The following is a 7882-nucleotide window of genomic DNA, read 5'->3' on the forward strand; positions in this document are numbered from 1 at the left end:
TTCGCCTAAACTCCGCTACAGTATTATCGAGGAATATGGTGGCAGGGGGCACCGCACACGGCTAAGGAATAGATCACGTGGATCAACTTGTGTCAACTTGTGTGTTTAGAGGTGCCCCTGCCTCCGTATATAAAGGAGGAGAGGAGGGGAGGCTGGCCGGCCAAGGGGGGGAGGTGCAGGAGAGTCCTACTCCCTCTGGGAGTAGGATTCCCCCTCCAATCCTAGTCCAACTAGGATTCCTCGGAGGGGAAAAGAGGAGGAGGGGGCCGGCCACCTCTCCTAGTCCTAATAGGACTAGGGGAAGGGGGGGCGCAGCCCATCTAGGGCAGCCCCTTCTCTTTTCCACTAAGGCCCACTATGGCCCAAATAGCTCCCGGGGGGTTCCGGTAACCCTCTCGGTATTCCGGTAAAATCCCGATTTCACCCGGAACACTTCCGATATCCAAATATAGGCTTCCAATATATCAATCTTTACGTCTCGACCATTTCGAGACTCCTCGTCATGTCCGTGATCACATCCGGGACTCCGAACAACCTTCGGTACATCAAAATGCATAAACTCATAATATAACTGTCATCGTAACCTTAAGCGTGCGGACCCTACGGGTTCGAGAACAATGTAGACATGACCGAGACACGTCTCCGGTCAATAACCAATAGCGGGACCTGGATGCCCATATTGGCTCCTACATATTCTACGAAGATCTTTATCGGTCAGACCGCATAACAACATACGTTGTTCCCTTTGTCATCGGTATGCTACTTGCCCGAGATTCGATCGTCGGTATCCAATACCTAGTTCAATCTCATTACCGGCAAGTCTCTTTACTCGTTCCGTAATACATCATCTCACAACTAACATATTAGTTGTAATGCTTGCAAGGCTTATGTGATGTGTATTACCGAGAGGGCCCAGAGATACCTCTCCGACAATCGGAGTGACAAATCCTAATCTCGAAATACGCCAACCCAACATCGACCATTGGAGACACCTGTAGTACTCCTTTATAATCACCCAGTTACGTTGTGACGTTTGGTAGTACCCAAAGTGTTCCTCCGGTAAACGGGAGTTGCATAATCTCATAGTCATAGGAACATGTATAAGTCATGAAGAAAGCAATAGCAACATACTAAACGATCGGGTGCTAAGCTAATGGAATGGGTCATGTCAATCAGATCATTCTACTAATGATGTGACCTCGTTAATCAAATAACAACTCATTGTTCATGGTTAGGAAACATAACCATCTTTGATTAACGAGCTACTCAAGTAGAGGCATACTAGTGACACTTTGTTTGTCTATGTATTCACACATGTATTATGTTTCCGGAAAATACAATTCTAGCATGAATAATAAACATTTATCATGATTATAAGGAAATAAATAATAACTTTATTATTGCCTCTAGGGCATATTTCCTTCACACCTTCTATCACAGATCCGAAGGCAAGACATTCGTTGCTAAGAATGGATCCTTTCTAGAAAAGAGTTTCTCTCGAAAGAAGTGAGTGGGAGGAAAGTAGAACTTGATGAGATAACTATGTCTGCTCCCTTATTGGAAAGTAGTTCATCACAGAAATCAGTTCCTGTGACATCTACACCAATTAGTGAGGAAGATAATGATATTGATCATGAAACTTCAGATCAAGTTTCTACTGAACCTCGTAGGTCTACCAGAATAAAATCTGCACCAGAGTGGTATGGTAATCCTATTCTGGAAGTCATGTTACTTGACCATGATGAACCTACGAACTATGAGGAAGCGATGATGAGCCCAGATTCCGCAAAATGGCTAGAAGCCATGAAATCTGAGATGGGATCCATGTATGAGAACAAAGTATGGACTTTGGTTGACTTGCCCGATGATCGGCAAGCCATTGAGAATAAATGGATCTTTAAGAAGAAGACTGACGCTGACGGTAATGTAACTGTCTATAAAGCTCGACTTGCTGCGAAAGGTTTTCGACAAGTTCAAGGGGTTGACTACGATGAGACTTTCTCACCCGTAGCGATGCTTAAGTCTGTCCGAATCATGTTAGCGATTGCCGCATTTTATGATTATGAAATTTGGCAGATGGATGTCAAAACTGCATTTCTGAATGGATTTCTGGAAGAAGAGTTGTATATGATGCAACCGGAAGGTTTTGTCGATCCTAAGGGAGCTAACAAAGTGTGCAAGCTCCAGCGATCAATCTATGGTCTGGTGCAAGCCTCTCGGAGTTGGAATAAACGCTTTGATAGTATGATCAAAGCATATGGTTTTATACAGACTTTTGGAGAAGCCTGTATTTACAAGAAAGTGAGTGGGAGCTCTGTAGCATTTCTAATATTATATGTGGATGACCTATTGTTGATTGGAAATGATATAGAATTTCTGAATAGCATAAAAGGATACTTGAATAAAAGTTTTTCAATGAAAGACCTCGATGAAGCTGCTTACATATTGGGCATTAAGATCTATAGAGATAGATCAAGACGCTTGGTTGGACTTTCACAATGCACGTACCTTGATAAAGTGTTGAAAAGGTTCAATATGGATCAGGCGAAGAAAGGGTTCTTGCCTGTATTACAAGGTATAAAGTTGAGTCAGACTCAATGCCCGACCACTGCAGAAGATAGAGAGAAAATGAAAGGAGTTCCCTATGCTTCAGCCATAGGATCTATCATGTATGCAATGATGTGTACCAGACCTGATGTGTGCCTTGCTATTAGTTTGGCAGGGAGGTACCAAAGTAATCCAGGAGTGGGTCACTGGACAGCGGTCAAGAACATCCTGAAATACCTGAAAAGGACTAAGGATATGTTTCTCGTATATGGAGGTGACAAAGAGCTAGTCATAAATGGTTACGTCGATGCAAGCTTTGACACTGATCCAGACGATTCTAAATCGCAAACCGGATACGTATTTTTATTAAACGGTGGAGCTGTAAGTTGGTGCAGTTCTAAACAAAGCGTCGTGGCGGGATCTACATGTGAAGCGGAGTACATAGCTGCTTCGGAAGCAGCAAATGAAGGAGTCTGGATGAAGGAGTTCATTTCCGATCTAGGTGTAATACCTAGTGCATCGGGACCAATGAAGATCTTCTGTGACAATACTGGTGCAATTGCCTTGGCAAAGGAATCCATATTTCACAAGAGGACCAAGCACATCAAGAGACGCTTCAATTCCATTCGGGACCAAGTCCAAGTGGGAGACATAGAGATTTGCAAGATACATACGGATCTGAATGTTGCAGACCCGTTAACTAAGCCTCTCTCACGAGCAAAACATGATCAGCACCAAGACTCCATGGGTGTTAGAATCATTACTATGTAATCTAGATTATTGACTCTAGTGCAAGTGGGAGACTGAAGGAAATATTCCCTAGAGGCAATAATAAAGTTATTATTTATTTCCTCATATCATGATAAATGTTTATTATTCATGCTAGAATTGTATTAACCGGAAACATGATACATGTGTGAATACATAGACAAACATAGTGTCACTAGTATGCCTCTACTTGACTAGCTCATTAATCAAAGATGGTTATGTTTCCTAACCATAGACATGTGTTGTCATTTGATTAATGGGATCACATCATTAGGAGAATGTTGTGATTGACTTGACCCATTCCGTTAGCTTAGCACTTGATCGTTTAGTATGTTGCTATTGCTTTCTTCATGACTTATACAAAGTTCCTACAACTATGAGATTGTGCAACTCCCGTTTACCGGAGGAACACTTTGTGTGCTACCAAACGTCACAATGTAACTGGGTGATTATAAAGGTGCTCTACAGGTGTCTCCAAAGGTACATGTTGAGTTGGCATAATTCGGGATTAGGTTTTGTCACGCCGATTGTCGGAGAGGTATCTCTGGGCCCTCTCGGTAATACTCATCACTTAAGCCTTGCAAGCATTGTAACTAATGAGTTAGTTATGAAATGATGTATTACGGAACGAGTAAAGAGACTTGTCGGTAACGAGATTGAACTAAGTATTGGATACCGACGATCGAATCTCGGGCAAGTAACATACCGATGACAAAGGGAACAACGTATGTTGTTATGCGGTTTGACCGATAAAGATCTTCGTAGAATATGTAGGAACCAATATGAACATCCAGGTTCCACTATTGGTTATTTACCGAGAATAGTTCTAGGTCATGTCTACATAGTTCTCGAACCCGTAGGGTCCGCACGTTACGATGACAGATTTATTATGAGTTTATAAGTTTTGATGTACCGAAGTTTGTTCGGAGTCCCGGATGTGATCACGGACATGACGAGGAGTCTCGAAATGGTCGAGACATAAAGATTGATATATTGGACGACTATATTCGGACACCGGAAGTGTTCCGGGTGATTTCGGAGAAAACCGGAGTGCCAGAGGGTTACCGGAACCCCCCCCCCCCGGGAGAGTTAATGGGCCACATGGGCCTTAGTGGAAAGAGAGAGGGGCGGCCAGGGTGGGCCGCGCGCCCCCTCTCCCTCTGGTCCGAATTGGACTAGGAGGGGGGCGGCGCCCCCCTCTTTCCTTCCCCCTCTCCCCCTTCCTTTCCCCCTCCTAGTAGGAGTAGGAAAGGGGGAGGACTCCTCCTCCTTGGCGCGCCCACAAGGGCCGGCCGGCCTCCCCCCTTGCTCCTTTATATACGGGGGCGGGGGGGCACCCTAGGACACACAAGTTGATCTACGGATCGTTCCTTAGCCGTGTGCGGTGCCCCCCTCCACCATATTCCACCTCGGTCATATCGTCGCGGAGTTTAGGCGAAGCCTTGCGCCGGTAGAACATCATCATCGTCACCACGCCGTCATGCTGATGGAACTCATCCCCGAAGCTTTGCTGGATTGGAGCCCGGGGAACGTCATCGAGCTGGACGTGTGCTGAACACGGAGGTGCCGTACGTTCGGTGCTTGGATCGGTCGAATCGTGAAGACGTACGACTACATCAACCGCGTTGTCATAACACTTCCGCTTACGGTCTATGAGGGTACGTGGACAACACTCTCCCCTCTCGTTGCAATGCCATCACCATGATCTTGCGTGTGCATAGGATTTTTTTTGAAATTACTACGTTCCCCAACAACGACATTATGTCATTATATATATCCTAGCTAGGTGGTTGTTAGGGTGCTTTCGGGTTTGCGAGGCAGGTGCCACAAAAGTTATGAATTGTGTATTTAAAGTTTTAAACATCCTCAATATTCGTACATATATTTGGCCACTTCCAGGTGGTTCTTGCCTTCTGGCCCCTCTCATCGATCTTCAATGACGCGCCCAACCATGGGCCCGCGGGGTCAAAGTTGTGCATTGGAATTTTGAACATCACATGCCACCCTTTTCACTCATATATATTTGGGCCACATGATGGTGTGGCTATCTTTTGACCCACCCTAACGTTATTTTTTGCTGCAAAGACTCTGATGATCCTCAACGGACACGGGGTAAGATATCTAAACCGTGTGCGATACAAGTGCGATGTGAATCACCACGACCGCGCAAGCACGAGCAAATTAAGGTGGAGGTACTGGCTCAACCGTGTGTGATGCAAGTGCGCTGAAATCACCATGACCGCGCAAGCGCGAGCAAAGGGTGAAGGTACTGGCTCAACCGTGTGCGATGCAAGTGCACTGAAATCACCACGACCGCGCAAGCGCGAGCAAAGGGTGCGGTACTGGCTTAACTGTGTGCGATGCAAGTGCACTGTAAAACCACCACCTGTGGAAGCTAAAGGCGGGTAAGTTTATTTGGAAATTAGGACAAACCGTGTGCGATAGACCAGCTAGCTAGAAATATAAAAAACAAACTACCCGCCTTGAGCGTTGCAAAAATCGGCAGATCCGCGCCACTTTTCCTTATTATTATACACGTATATTGTTATTGGACCGTGCGCGATCTTGGGCACTCCCGCCCCGCATTAATTCCTTTACCCAAATTTTAGTAGTCGTCATACTTCAACCGTCGCCCACACTCCTCCAGCACCGACCTTATAGTAAAATTTTAGCAGCCGAGGCATTTGAACCGTCGCCCTCCCTCGTCCACCACCATCTCCACCCACCATTACTAAAATTTTCAGTAGTCGTGGCGTATCCTCAAACACCACCACCCCCTCAATAGTCCCCCACCCGCCCCCCTCCCCCCTTCAAACCCTAGCTTGCAGCCGTCGCCACCTCCGCCAACCCTGCCGGTCTGCCCGTTCCTCCTAGCTTAGATAATAAAGTTCAGGTTATCCAGCGATTCCCATACTGTCGCCCCACTTCCCTAAGTTTTTAGATGAGGCTTGCGGTGACCCTCCCCGCCAGATCCACATCCCTTGCTCCAGAATGTCGCAGCCTAAGCTCGACCACGTATCCCGGGGATCCCGATGAGCGTTCGGCCAAGAAGAGGTTTACCATGGCCTCTCCGGCAGACGTTGGTGAGGTGGCCGCCGTTCGCCCCGACCTGTCGATCCTGGAGCAACACGTCACCGCAGAAGCCAGTGAAGACGTTGGCTACGTTGCCATGCCGAAGGCTTCATGTCAGCGGGCTAGTGTATTACTATATCTCAGGAAAGCTGGCTACGACATCAAGCTCGTCCACACCGACGGCTTCACGCGGGCCATGTCACAGGTTAAGTGGTCCATCCCAAACCCCTCTGGTTCAACCGTCGTCGATCTCTTCGACGGCCCTGCCGCTGATCTCCTCCGCCAAGCGGTCAAGGATTTGCGAGCTTTATACGCCATCGAGCCCATTTTTTCACTTCTGAAGGACACGTTCTACGGCGATGGCTTGGGATCCTCAATTGCCAAGTCAGATCTCATCGACCACGACCACGACCACGAGGAGGGCACCCATGAAGGTTCTTCCAACGTGAAACAGCCCATCTGTGACATCAGAGAGCACACCATGGGTTTGTGCTCTTCCAACCGGAAGGATCCCATCCATGAAATGTGAGGCAACATTCTATCAGCAAATATTACCTTTTGTAGCTTGCCAACCCGTACCCTTTGTTGTAGTAGCATTTGCCATGTGGTGCTTTAACTATGTCGTGTTTAATTATTTTAGTTATGCAAAAATGTATTGTTCAATAGGTCTATGTGATGTTTAAGTATGAATTGTCCATATTAGTTTCACGAATGGCTATATTTGGTTGTTTATAGTGAGTAGATGCCTTGTTTATCTGTATTTCGTTGTTAGGTTGGTTGGAGTGAGCATTTTTTCAGTTATCGAGCAGATGCCTTGTTTATCTGTATTTGGTTCTTAGTTTGGTTGCAGTGAGTATTTGTCCAGTTATCAAGCAGATGCCTTGTTTATCTATATTTGATTGTTAGGTTGCTTTTTATAGCATTTGTCCAGTTATCAAGCAGATGCCTTGTTTATCTGTATTTGGTTGTTAGGTTGCTTTTTTTAGCTTTTCTCCAGTTATCAAGCAGATGCCTTGTTTATCTTTATCTGCTTGTTAGGTTGGTTGCAGTGAGCATTTGTCCAGTTATCAAGCAGATGCCCTATTTATCTGTATTTGCTTGTTAGGTTGGTTGTAGTGAGACTCTGTCCAGTTTTCAATGGCTATATTTGGTTGTTATACTGGTTATTTATGCCTTGTTTATTTCAATCATTCACAATGTGTGGTTCATTATGTGCAAGTTGGAACTATGTCGTTCGACTATATCAATACCAGTTTGAACGGCTATATTTGGTTCCAGTTATTCTTGATGTAGTTAACACATGCCCTTTATTTCAGTTTTACACATTTATCCAGTGTGATGTTTAAGCATTACCTACGCGCTATTCATTTTCAACAATACCAGTTTGAATTGCAATATTTGAAGGCTGTTAAGATTGTTGTACTTATCATGCCTTTTCACTACTTATGCAGGACAACAACGGGAGTGGCCACCATTTTCCGTCGAGGTTAGCTTC

The sequence above is a fragment of the Triticum dicoccoides genome, chromosome 2B, assembly GCF_002162155.2.
Source record: "Triticum dicoccoides isolate Atlit2015 ecotype Zavitan chromosome 2B, WEW_v2.0, whole genome shotgun sequence".
Lineage (NCBI taxonomy): Eukaryota > Viridiplantae > Streptophyta > Magnoliopsida > Poales > Poaceae > Triticum > Triticum dicoccoides.